Here is a 20296-nt window from a genome sequence, read left to right as displayed (position 1 = left end):
CCAGATGGCAGTGGCAGTGGTCAATGAGACACTTCTCACTGTCTTCTGAGTATTGATTCTTTTCTGAATCTTGTGGAGGTCTCTGGACTTTGGGCAGTGAGTTGGGGATGATAGTAAGAGAACAGTGGACATGAAGATGAAAGGGCGGTTCTAGGCATGAGAGGGATTTCAATTCCCCTGGTGGCTAAAGATGTCAAACATTTCTTTAAGTGTTTCCCAGCCATTTGAGATTCTTCTATTGAGAATTTTCTGTTTAGATATATACCCCATTTTTAAATTGGATTATTTTCATTTCTAATTTACTGGTTCTTTATATATATATTTTGGATATTAGTTCTCTGTTGAATGTGGGGCTAATAAAGATCTTTTCCCATTCTTTAGGTTACCACTTTGTTCAATTGAAGGAATCCTTTGCCTTACAGAAGCTTTTCAGTTTTATGAGGTCCCATTTATTAACTGTTGATCTTAGTGTCTGCTTTACTGGTGTTCTGTTCAGAAAGTCTTCTCCTGTGCCAGTGCATTCAAGGCTATCCCAAATTTTCTCTTCTATCAATTCAGTGTATCTGGTTTAATATTTATTTATTAAAGATTTTTGTCTCTTCCCCACCTCCGCCTCCCCTTTCCCCCCTCCCCCAATCAAGTCCCCCTCCATCGTCAGCCCAAAGAGCAATCAGGGTTCTCTGCCTGTGGGAAGTCCAAGGACCACCCTCCTCCATCCAGGTCTAGTAAGGTGAGCATCCAAACTGCCTAGGCTCCCACAAAGCCAATACGTGCAGTAGGATCAAAAACCCATTGCCATTGTTCTTGAGGTCTCAGTAGTCCTCATTGTCCGCTATGTTCAGCGAGACTGGTTTTAACCCAGGCTTTTTCAGACCCAGGCCAGCTGGCCTTGGTGAGTTCCCGATAGAACGTCCCCATTGTCTCAGTGTGTGGGTGCACCCCTCGCGGTCCTGAGTTCCTTTCTCGTGCTCGCTCTCCTTCTGCTCCTGATTTGGACCTTGAGATTTCAGTCCGGTGCTCCAATGTGGGTCTCTGTCTCTGTCTCCTTTTATCGCCTGATGAAGGTTAATATTCAGGAGGATGCCTATATGTTTTTCTTTGGGTTCTCCTTCTTATATAGCTTCTCTAAGAACCCGAATTATAGGCTCAATGTCCTTTATTTATGGCTAGAAACCAAATATGAGTGAGAACATCCCATGTTCCTCTTTTTGGGTCTGGCTTACCTCACTCAGGATAGTGTTTTCTATTTCCATCCATTTGCCTGCAATGTTTTCATCTTGGACTTGATTTTTTGTGCAGAGTGATAAACATGGATCTGTTGGCATTCTTCTACATGCAGATGTCCTCTCTGACTATCACTATATGTTGAAGATGCTGTCTTTTTTCCAGTGTGTATCTCTGGCTTCGAATTTCAAATATTAAACAACAAGAAAAAAAATTCACAAGAGTTTCTATCACACAGCAAGCATGGGACTTCTGTGTATTCTCCTCGGTCCTTCCTCATCGCCAAGCCCCCATGACACCGAAAAGGAATGTTTCAAAATTGTGGACTCTCAAATAAGGTTATGTATTCCTCCACTTTGGAACTTGAGCTTTAGAATCAGAATCACACACAAGAGGGCAGTGTGGTAACAGCTTTGATTTCAGGAATCTGACCTAATCAGCACCTTTGTGCACCTTTTAACCGAGGCTCCAGGCGGGGAAAATGTGCTGTCTTTCTGAGGAGAGCCTTGCTGTATCATGGTATAATGCCTGTTAGAAATGATATATTAATGTATCGGGTCTCACTTAGAAGAACTGAGGAGGGAAATTGAAGAACATTCCTTTAGACTCTTATGCAGAAATGAGACCCCTAAGAACCAGATAAATGAGAGAAAAAAGCTTTTCCTGGCTCTATTATAGTGGCTTTAGAAGAATTTATAACATTTTTTTTCTCTTGAAGATCGATTTCTGTTTCACCAAGTGTTCTGGAAAGTTCTGCTTATGACTTTTGGCTTCTGTTTTAAGAGAGATTTCTGATAAGGATGTTATTTCTCAAGCTCCAAGTTCCGCCAACCAGTATTTCTTAGTTGGGCCAGGAGCAGGAGATGCATTGCCAGCTAGCAGAACGATGAGCTCCCATGATTGCTTCATTGGGAAGTAGAGTCAAATGTGACTCAGGTGCCTGCTGTTGGAAGCTGCTTTTATGAAGGGTCCCCAGCAGAAGACATTTCAAGCTGGAGGGGTTTGACCAACAAACTAAATGACCGGAAGGGTCTTGTCACTGTCCCAGTGGCCTGCCCTAGACGCGAGGTTGTCAGGAGCTGGGTGTCAGGTAGGGCTGCTCTCTAGCTTTTGATTGGATGGCTGCAGTGTGGGCCATTTCCAAACTAAACAGTCTTGGAAGCCCGTCATGACTGCTTTGTCACTGTCTGAACCACTCAAGTGATTTCTTTTAATTTTGGGGGCACTGGTGAGGGCAACTGAGGTTGGAGGGTCCTTGTGCAAGGTGGTCTGTCTTTCTGACTCCTGACGAACAAATCTCTCTTCACACATATTTGTTCTTGGTCTTGCCTGCTGTTTTGGTGTCTGGGCTCCTGATGCCAGAGAGGTCTCTGAGTACTGTAATGCCCCACTTTTAAGCTGTTGACTTCCAAAAGACAGGGCAGAAGCTGCCAGTCTCCTTCATGCCTATCCGGATATGGTAGATTGACACTGCCACCCTACCGAGCAGCCAAGAACAGCTCCGTTTCATCTTCAAAGGAAAATTAGATAGAGAGTAATGAGGGCTGAATGTGCTCGAAATCTTATTTATTTTTGTATTTATGTGTTTGTTTTTGGGACAAGGTCTGGCTGTATATGCATGCCTGACCTGGAACTATATGTGCAGACCACACTGGCCTTGAAATCTACTTCACAAGCATTGGTATCAAAAGCATACTTTACTCAGGGAAATACATGTTATACATATTTGAAAATATCATAATGGAACTTGATATCATGTAAAATTAACACATGCTAACAATGAGCAAAACAAAAAGAAGTAGGTACCTTCCTCTGACGGAAGGGACACTGAAGAATGTGTAGCCTTCTTCAATTTACAACAATTCCTAAAACCTTTAGAGAACTCTCTGTGACTTGTTGTGGACCTGACTTTTAGGTCTATCTAGACCTGACTTCTAGGTCTAGAACTCTCTAGTCTCTTTGTAGAATCAACACCAGTCACTAGCTGGGCATACTTTTTTCTTGGGATTTAGATCCATAACTAGACAAGTTTGCCATGAGTATGATCCACTCCATTGTTCTTTGCCTTAGGCATGGTACACACAACTAAAGGCAGCATGCTGGGGACTTTTCACCTCTTATCTGTGAACCTGCCCCTGAAAATTAGAGTGGAATACACACAGCAGATGCCAGCTTGCATGTGCACATGTGTGTGTTGAATTTTCTGGTTCAGAACAGTGCTGGGACAACTTTAGAAAAGTGGGAATGAGAGAAAATGGGTGCATTCAGAGAAAATACTGAGATCCAACAACAACTTTACCCTTACACCAGTTAGCACGCAAACTGGTTGGAAAATGGTTGGTTGTGTTAAATTAAGGGAGGGTTTACTTTGGCTCATGATATCAAATTACTGTCCATTGTGGCAGGGAAGGGAGATGACTTCCCCATTTCTGGCATCCTGGTTATTGGGCGTGGGAGAGAGATATGTGAGGACCCTGACTTGCTCTGATCTGCAGGAGTTTGGAGGTGGGGTGATGCAGAATCAAGTAACCAGACTCTCTGATAAACTCAGACTGGAGAAGTCTGTTCCTTGCCAATTGAAAATCAATACAGCACATCATTTTTGATTGACACACGCCCCTAATACAATGCTTGCCTAATGATGGCAGCTGGCTTTCTCAGGAGGCAATTCAATTTAAAAATGCCGCTTAATGATTGTGGTTGCTAAGTCACAGCAAAATTGGACTTGAAAATACGCAAGTTGGGTGAACATTTACAGTGCTCTCACAGTTCCCAGTGAGGCTTCTTTATTTCTTTGGATGTGTTTCTTGGTTCTCTGAGTGTCTAGATTGGTGCTTCTCAAGTTCCCCATATTGTGATGGCCCCCAAACTCTACGTTATGAAGTAGCAATGAAAATATCTGATGAGGTTCAACCCACAATCTAACCCATTTAACCCATGCAACACCTTCTAGAGCATTGGTTCCCATTTAACTCATGCAACTAGTGTGGTCATAGCTAATCGGCCACTTTCTGTCTCAGTGATAGCATGGCCATGTGTTGACTTTCCAATTAATTGCCATAGAATCAATAAAATTCTTCATCCAGGTGAACTCGTCTGTCTGAAGCCTGTGCCCCGTATGAGTCAATAACTAATGATGCTAAATGCAACAAGAGAACAAAGGAAACCAGTGCTCCAGATGATGCTCTTAGATATGTCACTGTTGATGCGCAAACGGACAAGTCAGCACATACAAGGTTTCCATCTTGTCTCTCACCCTTAGCCATCGGGGGGGGGGGCCCTCACAAATCCCTTGTTGTTCTCTTGATGCATTTAGCACCATTTGTTTTTGACTATTGTGGGAAACAGGCTTCAGATGGATGAATTCACCTAGATGAAGAATTTTTTTGATTCTCTAGCAATTAATCAGAAAGTCAACTTGGGGCCATGTTGTCACTGCCATAGAAAGTGGTCATTTAACTATAGCGTACTAGTTGCATGGGTTAAATAGGAAACCTGCCAGGAGACTTGACTTGATGGGGAAAGGCACTAGTTGAGAGAATAGTTTCCTCCAGTTTTATTCAAACAGGGAGCACCTAGAATGCGTCTTCTAGAGTGGAACCAGCTTTGAGTTGTGTCCTAGCCCAGCATTATCAGCCTGCATGTTCCCACTGAAGCCCCTGAAATTTGCCCCATCCTCCATTCTTACTCTCAGAGTTCCTAAACAAAAAACCAAACAGCCAAAACAACAATAATAACAACTCCCAAGAGTATTGTTAGGAAATTTGGGTGGGCTCATGAGCAACCCTGGTGACCAGTATGATGGAGGGCTTTGTGGAAACTCCTTCCCTATTCTGTTACGGCTGCTGATGGGTCTGTGTACCACTGTGTAGGACTCCTGATGTCAGGAACAGCTGTTGGGTTTGAAGCTGGATTGCTCCTCCTCTGCAGCCCAGCAGGGCACTTTCTTTGTTCCCATCTTTGCTCTCCCATGCTCATGTTAAACTCGGCATCCTGGAGATCCACCCCCATGTTGCTGTTGCCCCAGCGCTTACCAGGATGTGCCTGCTGTATTCACCATGCTTATGTTCTGCCTCTCCCAGGGTCAGCTGAGAGTGCCTGGAGTGATCCCAGGAGAGGCAGAGTGACAGCCACTTGCTCCAGGGAGAGAGACCCTGTTGTTCTGACTATGCTGTCTTTGCTGGGGTATGGCTGTCCCCTGGAGTGGGCAGAGTTTGGAATCAAACTGGGTGTCCCATACCTCTTTCCCAGAATACTTTACAACAGCCCACGGGTGAGAACCCCCTTGATATATTTTCTCTCTTCCTCATCCCCTCTCCCTTCTTTTATTCCCTCAACAAAAATTTAAGTGACTTTTGCATGCAACGTTTTGGTCATAAGGAATATGGAAGATAACCCTGAATCTTTATTCAGCTGGAAGATTCTATTAAAAATAAATAAGTGAGAATACTTGTCAAAGGTATTAAGTTAAAGAGGACAGGGAGATTAGCACAGGCTAGCTTGGGGATGACTCGGGATCCTGGCTATTTCCAAGAGGAAGTCAGGAGGTATCTGGGGAAGAAGTACTTTGTTGAAGGAGCGGCAGGGCTGCGTCCCCGGTACCCGGCCGCCCGCATGGCTAGGTTATGCCCTGAAATAATTACACGGAAACTGTATTTTTTAAACACTGCCTGGCCCGGCTAGTTCCAGCCTCTTATTGGCTAGCTCTTACATATTAATCTAACCCATTTCTAATAATCTGTGTAGCCCGCGAGCTGGCTTACCAGGAAAGATCTTAACCTGCGTCTGTCTGGAGTGGGAGAATCATGGCGACTCTCTGATTTAGCTTCTTTGTCCCAGCATTCTCTTCTGTTTACTCCACCCACCTAAGGGTTGGCCTATCAAGGGGCCTAGACAGTTTCTTTATTAATAAGAAATCACTCCCACATCAGTACTTCAAGTAGAGAAATAGCTTGTGCAAAGGCCCTGGGGCAAGTGTAGGCTGGTGTTTATAAGTGCTCAAGAAGGTCAGTGTGGTAGCAAGATCCAGTGAAATAAGCTGTTAGCTACAAGTGATGGAATATGGTCCTACCACATGAATTTCTTTGAAATGATTCTGTGAATTCACCGTGTTCTAGAATCCTCACCAAAAAAAGAAAAGAAAAACAAAAAACCCAAAACAAACTAATTAAAAAAACCTTAAAAGGACGCAGAAAATAGAATGACCTAACAAGGTGACTTGTCTATGATGGTTCAAGTCTCTACTTATTAACTTCATGTGAGAATTCATTAAAGACCCCTTTTCATGTCCCAAAGTACCCTGAGTGGGAGGGTGGAGGAGGAAACTGAGGCACAGAGAAGGTAAATGATCCACACAGGTGCTGGACAAGGGAACCGACTGCTAACCCAAGGCAGCCTGCGAATACTCAAGTAATTTCTTCTAGACTTTTCTGCTTCTGATGCTTCCCCTTCACAGTTAGACCCCGGAGAACCAAGCTCCTGGTTTAATATAGTTAGACCCTGGGGAGCCAAACTCCGGATTTACTGTGTCTTTGCTCACTCTCAAAACTTCTCTCAGAATGGTCCTTCGATATTTCTGTAAACACTAAAGAAAACAATGCTCGCAGATGCTGGTCTTTTGAAGGGAGATTTCAGTTTCAGAAACAGCCTGTGGGGGTTTTGGAGCCAGCTCCTGGGAGTATGCTGAGGAGATAAGCCAGGGCCACTTTCAAGCAGTGAGGTCAAGGCTTGAGTTTGAATTGTTTATTTGTTCCCTTTCTGGACCTTGACTATGAAAACATTCCCAGAGAGCCTTCTCATAAATGCTCTGAAGGTAACCGTGTCATTTGAATGGATCTAACTCCTCAAAGTTATTTGTCTTTGCGTCGTCTCATTTTTCCGCTTGGTAGAGATGACATACTGTGTCTAGACTTTTGTTCTCAGCACATTTAGCCTGTAATGAGAGGGTGTCTTTCCTGGTTGGTAGACACAGCTAGCTTAGGATAAAGAAAATGAATCAGCCCTTCCTGGAAACTCAGGTCATGTCAGCTCAGTGTTCTGGATTCCCTCCTGTTGGGTGACCCTTCAGGGACCTGTTTTTGAACTTCTTTATATTTATCTTCGAAATCATGTATTTATTGAAATAAATGCATTTAATTTACATCATGCATTTAATTTACAAAGCAATGCAAATATTTTAAAACATAGATTCAAAACAACACATGGAATAAAGTAAACCAGGTATCATCACTCTATTTTACAGCAAGGTAAAGGTTTGGTGGCTCCTCATCCCCTCTCCAGTCTCTAACAAGCAGCTCTATAGCATGATAGTCTGGGAGGGACATCAGACACCAGTCGGCCTACATTGGAACCCTGCACTTAGTCACTAGGTAAATATAGGCAGGTATTTAGGCCTCTGGGTACCTCAATATCCTTTAGTATTTTAGATTCTGTTTTTATCAGTTCTAGTTTCACATTTTCTTCTCCATTGTAGTTGATATTTACTCTGATTGCATTCTATTGTTTATTTTTAAAATGTATTTGTTTCTTCATCTATTTCTTTGTGTTTGTATGATGGTTAGTTTTATGATAACTTGACACAAGCTAGAGTCATCTGACAGGAGTGAACCTCAATTGATAAAATACCTTCATAAGATCCAGCTGTAGGGCACTTTCTTAATTAATGACTAATGGGAGGGGGCTCAGCCCATTGTGGATAGGGCCACTCTGGGTCTAGTGGTCTGGGTTTTGTAAGAAAGCAAAGTCATGAGGACCAAGTCAGTGAGCAGCACCTCTCTGTGGCCTCTACACCAGCTCCTGCCCCTAGGTGCCAGCCCTGTTTGAGTTCCTGTCCTGACTTCCTTCAGTGATAGACTATGATATGGAAGTGTAAGCTGAATAAACCCTTTCCTCCCTGGCTTGCTTTTGGCCATGGTGTTTCATCACAGCAATAGTAACCCAACTAGAACTAAAATTGGTACCAAGGTAGTGGGGCATTGGTGTGACAGACCCCGCCATGTTGTTTGGGGAGGATTGTGGAAGGACTTTGGGACTTTGGGTGAGACAAAGCATCGAGAGTTGAAAGCTTGGTGAGATATTTTGTGGGAGCCTGGGAGATGAGAGCACTAGAGAAACTGACCGCTGCGAGAGGCCTGGCTTGTGAAGTTCTAGCAGGGAGTTTGAGAGTCCCTTAAAGATTCTTTCAGACCTGCTGCAGAGTTTGAGTTAAGAGCCTCTGATCCTGGTCAGCTGGGGATAAAGAATCGGGTGTGATTAATAAGAAACCAGTCCCAGAAAATTAAAACTTTTGCTTTACTGGGATAATTGATACTGGTTAGCAGGAACTGAGAAATTAAGAGGGATTAATTCCTTTTTTGAGGCAAAATCTTCTGGGAAATGTTTCCTCAGAGTCTGCACAAACAAGCTGTGTTCTAGAGGTGTACCTTGTGCTGCCAGCCAATCTTGGTAGTATAAGAGTCACCCACGTGATACTGGTTTTGAAGGCATGAAAGAGTCAAGGAGAGCAGCTAAGGCTTGGCTTGGTAAGATTCTGTTTCAGGCTATTACAAATAATGCTGCTATGAACATAGTTGAACAAATGCTTTTGTAATATGATAGGGCATCTCTTGGGTATATTCCCAAGAGTGGTATTGCTGGGTCCTGGGGTAGGTTGATCCCGAATTTCCTGAGAAACCTCCACACTGATTTTCAAAGTGGTTGCACAAGTTTGCATTCCCACCAGCAATGGATGAGGGTACCCCTTCCTCCACAAGCTCTCCAGCAAAGGCTATCATTGGTGTTATTGATTTTAGGCATTCTGACAGGTGTAAGATGATATCTCAAAGTTGTTTTGATTTGCATTTCCCTGATCGCTAAGGAGGTTGAGCATGACTTTAAGTGTCTTTTGGCCCTTTGAACTTCTGTTGAAAATTCTCTGTTCAGTTCAGTGCCCCATTTTTTAATTGAGTTAATTAGCATTTTAAAGTCTAGTTTCTTGAGTTCTTTATATATTTTGGAGATCAGACCTTTGTCTGTTGCAGAACCTAGATGTCCTTCAATGGAAGAATGGATGAAGAAAGTGTGGAATATATACACATTAGAGTACTACTCAGCGGTAAAAAACAATGACATCTTGAATTTTGCATGCAAATGGATGGAAAGAAAAAACACTATCCTGAGTGAGGTAATTCAGACCCAAAAAGATGAACATGGGATGTACTCACTCATAATTGGTTTCTAGCCACAAATAAAGGACATTGAGTCTATAATTTGTGATCCTAAAGAAGCTAAATAAGAAAAACCTTCATCTGGCGATGGATGGAGATAGAGACAGAGACCCACATTGGAGCACCGGAATGAGCTCCCAAGGTCCCAATGAGGAGCAGAAGGAAGGAGAACATGAGCAAGGAAGTCAGGACCGTGAGGGGTGCACCCACCCACTGAGACAGTGGGGCTGATCTATTGGGAGCTCACCAAGACCAGCTGGACTGAGACTGAAAAAGCATGGGATAAAACCTGACTCTCTGAACATGGCGAACAAGGAGGGCTGATGAGAAGCCAAGGACAATGGCTCTGGGTTTTGATCCTACTTCATGTTCAGGCTTTGTGGGAGTCTAGCCAGTTTGGATGCTCACCTTCCTAGACCTGGATGGAGGAGGAAGGACCTTGGACTTTCCACAGGGCAGGGAACCCTGACTATTCTTCGGACTGGAGAGGAAGGGGAAGAAGAGTGGGAGGAGGGGGAGGGAAATGGGAGGCTGAGAGGAGGTGGAAATTTTTTTTCAATAAAAAAAAATAAACAAAAAGATTCTGTTTCGGTGAAGATGAGAGCCAGAAAAAAAAAAGTTAGTATTGACAAAGTTAGGGTCTTTCTAGAAGAGGCAGAGCTTGTTACTGGTGGTTGGTGTCTAGACCATGTGTTCTCTGGTTCTTGGCCTGTTACTCTAAGGATTGAAATGGGGGCAAAGATGTGCAAAAGTAGCAAGGAAACTGTTCGAAGGGAAGTGATAGTGCAGGTTAGAGATGGCAACAGCATCAAGAGTTACCCAAGAATGAAGGTACTCCAGGACCCCAATTAGCGTTTGAGGCTTGCTTTTATAGGTTTCAAAGAGATGTTTGATTATTTAGTTATTCAGTGAAGGTAGTTCTTGTTTTGATTGGTCGCATAGGTCATGTAGTTATTTTCCCACTTTGCATGCCCTTCCAATAATGCACCTGATTTTGATAATACGCATGCCCAGGTATGTATAAGCGTAAAATGGCAAATAGGGGATTCTCCTTGAAAGCTCAATTGAGGATACAGCTTTGTTACACTGTACCCCAAACAAACTCTGGCTAGATTGCCCTTACTGTTTTTTTTGGACCTGGATACACTGGGAATTTATCTGAACATAAGCTGCCTAAGTTTGAGTTTTTAAAAAAATATTTGATAAACTGTATTATAAAAAAATTTCAAAATTTTGAGGGAGAATTTACTCCATTGATTAGAGAGGGCTAAATATGTAGCCAAATGCAAGTGTGGGTCCAAGGCAGTGATGTGCATTGTTTAAAGGGAATCAATCCTGTGTGTGGTGTATGTGTATGTGAGAGAGTGTGTGTAGATAGCGTGTGATTTTGTGTGTATTGTTAGTCGCACGTGAGTGTGTATGTGTGCATGTATGTACTGTGTGCAGTATGAAGAGTGTGTGAGGGTGTATATGCATATGTGTGTATGCGAGTGTGTACACATGTGTGTGTGTGTGTGTGTGTGTGTGTGCAGGTAAAGGAACTAGGCTGACAAGTGTGTTATTAGAAGAGGAGGACATATATAACCGAAACAAAGTAGAATCTAGATGACTTAACTATTCCTATGCTGGCCTACCTTGTGCTAATGTAGGAGTAATGGAGTTCTTGGTGCTAGGATGTATTCAGTGTCTTGATTCAGTTGCTAACACGTGAGAATGTTCACTTTGTAAAACTTCATGAGGCTACCCTATACACTCTGCTTACAGAGTCCATAATAAATGGTAAACATTTTATTTTATTTATATTTTTCTTGCCAGGCAGACATATGAGTCAGCCTTTTCTGCTCAGTGTTGACTCCTGTTATTGAAAATAGGTTCTTTTCTCATACACTAAATCCTGATTATAGTTTCCCCTCCCTCTACTCCTCCCAGTTCCTCCCCATCTTCCCTTTCCTCTGGATCTACTACCTTTATGTCTCTCATTAGGAAAGAACAGGCTTCTAAGAGATAACATTAGTAAACAGTTTAAAATCTCCTTAATCAGAGCAGCCCAGGAGAGTAGGGTTGTGTAGATCAGATAATCGAGGTACTATCTCTTAACCGATGGTGTTAGTTGTCTTTCTCAACGCTGTGACAAAATAGCCCCAAAGTAACAACTTAAGGGAGAAATGGTTTATTTTGGTTTACACACTGAGATTTACAGTACATCTTAGTGAGAGCAGGGAAATGCAGGAGCAGGGAGAGCAGAGTGGGGAGCAGGAGCAGGGTGAAGAGGAGCAGGGGGAGTGAAGGGTAGCAAGAGAGGGGTGGGCAGGAGCAGGGTAGACAGGAGCAGGGAATGTAGGAACAGTGGAGCAGTAGCAGGGTCCACTGATCACATTGTGTTTCTCTGCTTGCTTTTTCCTTTTTATTCAGTACAGATTACTAGTCCATGAGATGTTGCTGCCCATGTTGAGAGTGGGTCTTCCACCTCAGTTTACCCAGTCTAGAAACCCCTTCACAGACATGCCCAGAAATGTTCTCTAGGTGATTATAGATCAATATTACCATCACCTGATGGGAAACCACATTCAGAAACTCTCAGCCGACTGAATGTGTATCCTGCCATGTCATGTGACTTAAGAATGTGTGGGTGTGTTCTGCCCTGCTTTCCCCTCTCCCCTTCTTGTTTGTACCCTGAATAGTGGCTGAGACCATTTGAAGCCTTTCAGCCGCTCTTCCCTGCTTTGGGGTAGCCTGTCCAGTTCCTTTACCTATAGTTCAGTTCAGAAGACACCAGAATCAAAGCGAGGAAAGTGTTACAAAAGCACACCTGCCATATAGCTTCATGGTAAAAGGTGGGGGACACCGCAGCGCAGCGATTCTCCTTTGTCCTTTCTCAGTTGACAGGAATCTCAATTCTTGAAATTCCACAAAGCCTGGCTCCCCCTGAACCCCTCACCAAGTGTTTGAGAAGAGGGGTCTTCATCTTGATTTTGCCCTTTTGCGGTGTTTGTGTTAGAAAGCATCGCTGTGGGAGGCTCGGGAGGAGAGAAGGAGTAAGCTCGCTCCTCCTGACCTTCATATTATCGCGCTATAAAAGCCCTTCACTCACAGGCATTTGCTCCCCTATCTTCTTCTTTATTGGGGTGAAAGCGAAGAGAGACACCACTGAAAGTTCAAAGGCTCACAGGGAATCTCAATAGGTGGAATCACGGGATGCATTTTAAAAAGGAGCCTGGCTTGAGAATGGGCTCCTGGACAGCACGGACTTCCTCCCATAGCCAACAACCTGCCAAAAAAGACCGCCTTCCTCATGAAATAGCGCAGGGAATATAAAGCAGGGAAACTGCCATGCACTTTGGGACACAAAGGAGATGTTGTGTACGTCAGCCGTATCAGCTGCTTCCCTTTCCCTACAAAACTAGTAGGTCTCGTGTGTCAAAGTCAGCAGCTCGACAGGAAGAATTACGTGAAACGGCAGTAGCAGTCTGTCATTTTTATGCTCTGATTATCATTGACCTTTAGATGTATGATCCTACGACACAAATACATTAAGTGTAATATTATAATTCTATATTGAGGAATATATAACCACAACACATTAATATTAGTACAAGGAAGGGATTATTGTGAAGCCAGGACCTCTCTATTCAAATTATTGATCTTTGTGGATTTCTGGATCACTTTCATGGTTCCATCGTTCCTTTTTTGTCTCTCTCTCTTGGTCTAAGCTACGTGATTAAATTGTGCTCACATCCAAGGTTGCTAGGGCAAGTGAGTGCTTATTAGATGCTAGACATTTCCCCTCTTTTTCTTTTGAGTAAATCTTAAACAACTGACGAACATCCAGCTTCATGTGTTGGACCCAATAGAATGGTAATCAATGTGTCTGTGTTTCCAGAGATTCTAACTCCAACATAGAACAAGTCCCAGAGTCACCCCTTAGAATAACACATCAGATTTCATTACTCTGAAGCTCATATACTCTTTGTATGTTTCTTTTCATACTTAAAATATGAGCCCATTAAAACAAAACAGAAAATCTGAGCACATAGCTGTCCGTGGTCTATTCACCTGGCTTCTGCCTGTTTTCCCATCTGTAATGGTTAGAATGTTTTTATCGGCTCCATGTTGTAGTTTAGCCGTCAATGAAACTGTGCTGGAGATGGGGTGCTAGGAGTAGAGCTAGTCATGAGGGTGGTTTCTATGAATGGGATGGGCTGGCAGCTCTTTATCTTCTCACTCTTCTACTGATTGCCATGTGAAGAAACGACCTTTGAGGTAGTGCTCTAAGGCTCCATGTCAGAGACTTAGACACTAAGCATGCTGGGGCCTTGATCTTAGACTTCCCAGCCGCTAGAACTGTTGGAAATCAATTCTTGTTCTTTATATATTACCCTGGCTATAGGATTTTGTCATAACATCCCAAATGGAATGAGGCAATGATTAACTTTCCTGGTTAGTTTTAGTCAATTTAATATAAACAAGAGTCAACTGGGAAAAGGGAACTTAGTTGAGGAAATGCCTCTTATGGAATATTTTCTTTATTAATGATTGGTATGGGAGGACCCAGCCCATTCTAGGTGGGGTCATCTCTGGGAACCTGTTATGAATCATAAAGCAAACTGAGTAAGCCCTGGAGAACAATTTAGTAAGTTGTGTTCCTTGATGTTCTCTGCTTCAGTCAGCACTCCCCTTGATGATGGGCTGTCATTTGGTAGTGTCAGTCAAAATAAACCATATTTTTTGCCCAAATTGATTTTGATCAGTGTTTTATCAGAGCAACAAAAAGCAAAATAGAATAGTGTACCTTAGAGGTTGTTGACATCGGCTACAGATAATGGTGTGCAAGGAGTCCAGTTATGAACCGGCTTTGCTTGTTGACATACCTTGCATTACTGCTCATCATAATTTAGTATAAATGACTATACTGAGCTCATAGAAGGGACATCATGTCTTCATGTTGTCTTTATCATTTATCACCGGAAAGGGCATGGACAGAATGATACAAAAACTGTATGTCATTAATATTTTGATCATTATGAGGGACAAAGACCAGCCAGTGGAGTGGAAATGGGCACTGGACTGGCAAGTCAGTCTGTAGACATAGTGGTCCTTGCCTTCAGGGGGCCATGGGATGTAATGGAGAAAGCCTGGCCAGGTCAGAAAATCCAAAGATGAGGGCAGTTCTAAAGTCAGAGTGCCTCCAGCCAGTGGAAGTCAATTAAACCTTGTCCACACATTTTTCTCTTTCTTATAGAATATCTAGAAGCCAGGCATTTAAAAGACAGCAGACCACAGAAAAAGAAAGCTTTGTAAGACGTGACCTGTGTTTACCAAAGCAAGAGTCGCAAGTAGTTCAGGTATTCCTGGGACGAGCAGAAACATCCTCCCAGACACTATGCCTGACATTGACTCACTGTTGATTGTTTCTGCCCAGAGAGCATCTGTGCAGCATAGCCCCCCTCCCCCTTTCCCATTCAGGTCTGGAAGCTTTTCCTAGCATTCACTCATTCACTGAAACAAACCATTCATGCACTCATTCACTGAGTATAGAATAGCCCGGGAAGGGAAGGCTGGTCAAGAGTTTTGATGGCTTACTAGTGTGTGTTTGTACGTTTAGAAATGCAGTTCATTTCTTGTTGACCAAGGTTTCTGTTCCCCGTGGTCCCATAGCCGTTCAGTCCCAAAGAAATACACAGGGGTCTACATTAATTATAAACTGATTGGCCTATTAGCTCAGGCTTCTTATTAACCCTTATAACTTAAATTAGCCCATACTTGTGTGTTAGCCATGTAACTTGGTACCTTTTTCAATGAGGCAGTCACATCATGGCTTCCTCTGTTTCTGAATGACAACTGCAGACTGACTCCTCTTCCCAGAATTCTCCGTTCTCATCAGCCTACCTCCACTTCCTGCCTGGTTGCTCTACCTATACTTCCTGCTTGGCTATTGCCAATCAGCGTTTTATTAAAATAACACAAGTGACAGGATAAAAGACTATTGTCCCGCAGCAGTTTCTGAAGAACACATGAGAGAAGATGCAGGGGAGATTTGCTTGTAAAGTTGGGAAGTACTTTTGTTCTATGGTTTATAAATTGCATAGATGCTATAGAGTATAGACTGCTTGGGGCTTGGGAGAAGAAACAGGAAGGGGCTGGGACTGTTGTGTGACTTTCTGGGAGGTGGAGGTTGGGGAAGATGGGGTTTTATTTAAAACATGTTACACCATATTCCATCTTGTCACATGCCTAAGCAACCTTGGGTCATTCATAACTGGTTTTGGCTATGGAAGTGGTTGCACTTCTCTGACTAGTCTCACTGTGTCAGTTTGGGGTTGATGAGGTAGGGATACAAGGAGCATAGCATAGAGACTTCTACATATGGCATTCCTGTGGGAAGCTATGTGTAAGGACCACCTTTTCCAGATGCTCTTCTTAGCCTTGTTGTTGAAAATCTCAAAATGTACTGAGCTATTTGGAGGGTACTGATATAAGCAAAATGTCTCATGTCTCCTGCAGAATTAGTTACTTGTGTGTCATAGTGATCATAGCTGATAGAAACAACTTATGGGAGGACATCATGGTTGGGAAGCCATTGTCAAGTTCATGATGATGATGGACTCTGGTGCAGGCACCTTAGGGTATACTGATCAGGAAGTAAAGAACCAGACAGGAGCCAGGGCAAAGTCATAACCTTCAGAGTCTTTCCTTAGTAGCCTACTTCCTCAGGCCATTTCATGGAGGCATTAACCATTAATCTTCGCAGATCCCTGCAGGGGCAGCGGCTTGTGTTAATGCACAAAGTATGCTTTTTTATGTTTAGCTAAAACTTCATGCTGTAAGCTGAGCATGCTCAGAAGCATTTGTGTACATCACTTTAATCTCCATGGCTTTAACTGAGCATGCTTAGGAATGAATGGATTCTTCTATGAATATTTATAGGCTTCCTGAATAAAATCTCCATGATAATTTTTATCCCAGGAGGGGCTTTGTTTAGGAATTGGCATCCACATCCATCTTGCCTGCTACAGGTAACACATGATATATATATATATCTTACGTGTGTTAAGTTTTGGTTTTGAACACTTCACCAAGATAGGAACCCACTGTGTTCAAGTGAAAAGGGTTCAACAACTTCCTCCATAGTGCTACTAGTTGGAGAACAAACAAAAGCCTTTAGGTAGTTTTTCAGATGCAAACATGGTCATAGGTTCAAGTCGCTGGCCACTGTCACCTTAGATAAGCTTCCGCAGTCATCTCTGAACTAAAACTGCAACAGTCATCTTCCAGGTTGTTGAGTACGTCAGTAATGAACCCCTAGCGGTCAGCGGTTCAGCTAGGGCAGGCACATGATGACCCTTTCCATTTGGATATGAAGCAAGTCTGAGACGAGCATAGGAATTCGTACATGTAAAGCAGAATGGCCAACCCTAAAAATGTATTTACATGAACAAGATGAAATGGACTCAGTAGGTTATATGTATATATTAAATTTTGTATATATGTAAGAAAAGGAAAATGACTAAGGAAAAGAAGGTATAAATTTGAGAGTCCATAGGGGCCGGTGAGAGGAGTTGGAGGCAGGAGAGGAAAGGGGAATGGTGTAAGTATAGGACACATGTATTAAACTTAAAAATTAATATATCATCATATTTTGCATATAAAATAAAAGTCTGATCTGTCAAAGGCCTTTTCTGGCACAACTCCCAGGGGTTTCTTTGGCTAAGGAAAGAGTCACTGCAGCTTGGGGGCCAGCACACAGTACATGGTATCCTTAATGAAAATGGGAAAGCATCTGTTTGGAAACAGTCATTAACTTTAGGGCTTCTTGTTTAAAGCAATTAAAGCCTGACTTTAAATCACCACATTAAGACATCACAGATACGAGGCTTGTGATTTTTATTAGGTTTTATAATCTCGTTTTTCCCATCTGAAAGAGAAGGGTTCAGAACCATTTTCTGTTCCTTTCTCTATCAAGGGTCTCTGGGATGACTCAGAGGCCTCAGAGACCTGAACAGACTAGTTACCTGAAAAGAAAAGCTTGCTTTCCTCAGTGATGTGGAGCATGCGGTTACTGGTGTTTCTGTTTCTACTTTTTCCTATGTGCTCAGTTAACAGAGATGAGACTCCCCCATAATCAGCCAGAGTTAGCCGCAACTAATATTTTGGTGTATTTTGTTCCTGACTTAATTTAGATTTCTAGGAACAGAAATAGAACACATAGTATTAGATTTCACATTGTATAATTTAAAGCTTAATTTTGTTTTGAGAAAGTAGATTTTATTACAGTGTATGCATATGTGGGCAAGAGTGCCACAGCCTGCATGTGAAGGTTGGAAGACAACTTGGCAGTCTTGGTTCTCTCCATAAATCCCACTGGAATAAAAGCCTGATTTTATCGGGGTGCACGCAAGAAATGGCCAGCGACTGCCACCAAAGTTGGGTTAAAGATAGCAGCCTCGAGTCTATTTCTTGGGACCTTTTTAAGGAGTAAAATCAAAGTAGTTTTAAGCAAGTTTACAGAAGAGAGAAAACGGAGTTATAAGAAAGCACTGAAAAATATCAAAAAGCATCATGTGGTCACCATGTGATTAGGTGTGATTAGGGAGGGTCAGGAAGGACGACGGGGGGGGGGGGATCAGAGTTTTCTCAAAACCAAGACAAGGTCATGGGTTTGAGCAGATCAGGCTCCAGGAAGCAAGCAGCAACTCAGTTCTTACAGTAAATGAGAATTTATTTTTAATAATGCAGCATAATGGCTCCTGCCTTCAAAATGGGGTTAGGCAGGTTCATCTCCGTCCACTTTTATGTGATCACAGGTTGTCAGTCTTGTGCAGCAAACACCTTCATGTGCTGAGTTATTGTACTGGCCTGAACCTTGATTTTTTTGCATTAAGTTTATATCTTTGTTGTTTTATTAAATACTAAATGTTATTCAATGTAATTTTCCATAGGTTTGGAGGTTTTATTTGTTTATATTTTTAAACTCTAGGAGCATACTATCGACTGATTGCTTGGCATTTAACATTCCAAGCTTTTGCTTACACAAATAATGCCACCATGAATATGCTGATAGGGAAACTTCCCTAAGTATGTCAACAGAAATATCAATCAAAGGATAAAAATAATTTAACCAGCTTAGTTAGTTCTCATTGTTAAGGGGACACAGTTTGGAGTCATGTGAGTGGGAAGCTCTCGTGAAAAAATGCCATGATCAGATTGGCCTGTGGGTGTGTCTATGGGGGAACTGCCTTGACAAGTGATGAGGAAGGACCCACCCACTAGGGGCAGTACCATTTCCTAAATCATGAGGAAGGACCCACCCACTAGGGGCAGTACCATTTCCTAAATCATGAGGAAGGATCCACCCACTAGGGGCAATACCATTTCCTAAGCAGATGGCTCTGGGCTGTTTAGAAAAGGTAGCTGAGCATAATTCATCAAGCAAGCCAACCAGCAGCATTTCTTCATGGAATTCCTTCATGGTTTCTGCCTTAAGCCCCTGTCCTGACTTTCCCCAGTGATGGTCTATGAACTATAAACTGAAATAAACACTCTCCTCCCCTAAGTTGCTTTGGGTCAGGGTATTTGTCACAGCAACAAAAGGAAATTAGAAGCCCCACCTTGCTTCTTACTCCAAGCTTCAGTCTGGAAACAATGTCTCAGTGTAACAGTTCCGTCTGCTTCATTAAATTCACACTTACACTCAGTTGCCTCTTAAAAACACCCCCTCTCATTTGATGTGAAAATGCTGTCTTCTCCATTTCTCTCCTCCTTCTGTTGTCTGTCTTCTTCCCGCCTCTGAGGATACCTGATGGCAAAGACATCAAGGAGCTCCCTCCCCTGCCTGTTGTTTCTGGCTGAACTCAGCCAATGCTGAGTCTAGCCAGCGATGAGAAGAAAGAAGAACGGATCATGAGACAAGGGTTTATTTCCCTGTCTTACCCCCACCCCTGTGGTCACCTGTGAACAGAGTCCATCCATGGTAGCTCACTTTCCACAGCTCTCACTCCTTTTATTTCTGTGACCCAGCCCTTGCTTTGCTTTGCCTTTTTTTGTTGCTAGGCACCAGGAGAGCTGTGCTGTTTTAGATCAGGTGCCAGCACAATCCCTTAAGGATTCAAATGAATCCCTTTAGTAAAACCCCATCCTTGAGTAGTTGTGAACATTTCATGCACTTCTAGGTGGGACCCTAACTCATCAACCTGTCAGTAGTTGCCACAGGCTTCATAGGTTTTCATTGTGTCAGCCAAAGGGAGAGGCCAAATAGGAATTTTCTTCATTGCAATGCAAGAGTCCATGGCAGGGTGTTCATTTTGACGCTGTGCCCATAGTATTTTAAGATTCCATCTAAGCCCTGTTTTTATTTTATTTTAAAAAGTAAGATAATATGATATAATTTTAAAGATTTAAGAATTTTTTTCCAACAAAAATAAGACAATGTAAGCTCTCTGAAAGAAATACTTCATTGCATATTTACTTTGTGTGTGTGTGTGTGTGTGTGTGTGTTGTTCTTTTTTAAAAAATACTGCAAGGTCCCCACGGCAGCAGAAATGCTGTAGGTCCCAAATGGTGGTAGCGGGCCATGTGGCAGCAGACAGCGGGCCCTGGGAACAGCCAGTCCCAGGCAGAGACGGCTGCTGGTCTCAGAGCAGTGGTGGCCGGCCATGTGGCATCAGGCAGTGGGCCCCAGGTAGAGATGGCTGCTGGTCCCTGAGCAGTGGCTGGTTCCACGCAGGGAGACACATGGCGGGCAGGCAGAAGACAGAAACATGGATAGACAGGACATGCAGGGTGAAGTTGAATGTTTATTCAGGGGGTTATGGAGGAGGAAGGGTGAAGGGAAGAGAGAGAGAGAGAGAGAGAGAGAGAGAGAGAGAGAGAGA

This window comes from Alexandromys fortis, unplaced genomic scaffold, assembly GCF_014885135.2.
Source record: "Alexandromys fortis isolate MF-2015 unplaced genomic scaffold, M_Fortis_MF-2015_v1.1 scaffold_59, whole genome shotgun sequence".
In the NCBI taxonomy this organism is placed as follows: domain Eukaryota; kingdom Metazoa; phylum Chordata; class Mammalia; order Rodentia; family Cricetidae; genus Alexandromys; species Alexandromys fortis.
The sequence above is the reverse complement of the archived record's forward strand: the minus strand, read 5'-3'. Positions refer to the sequence as shown.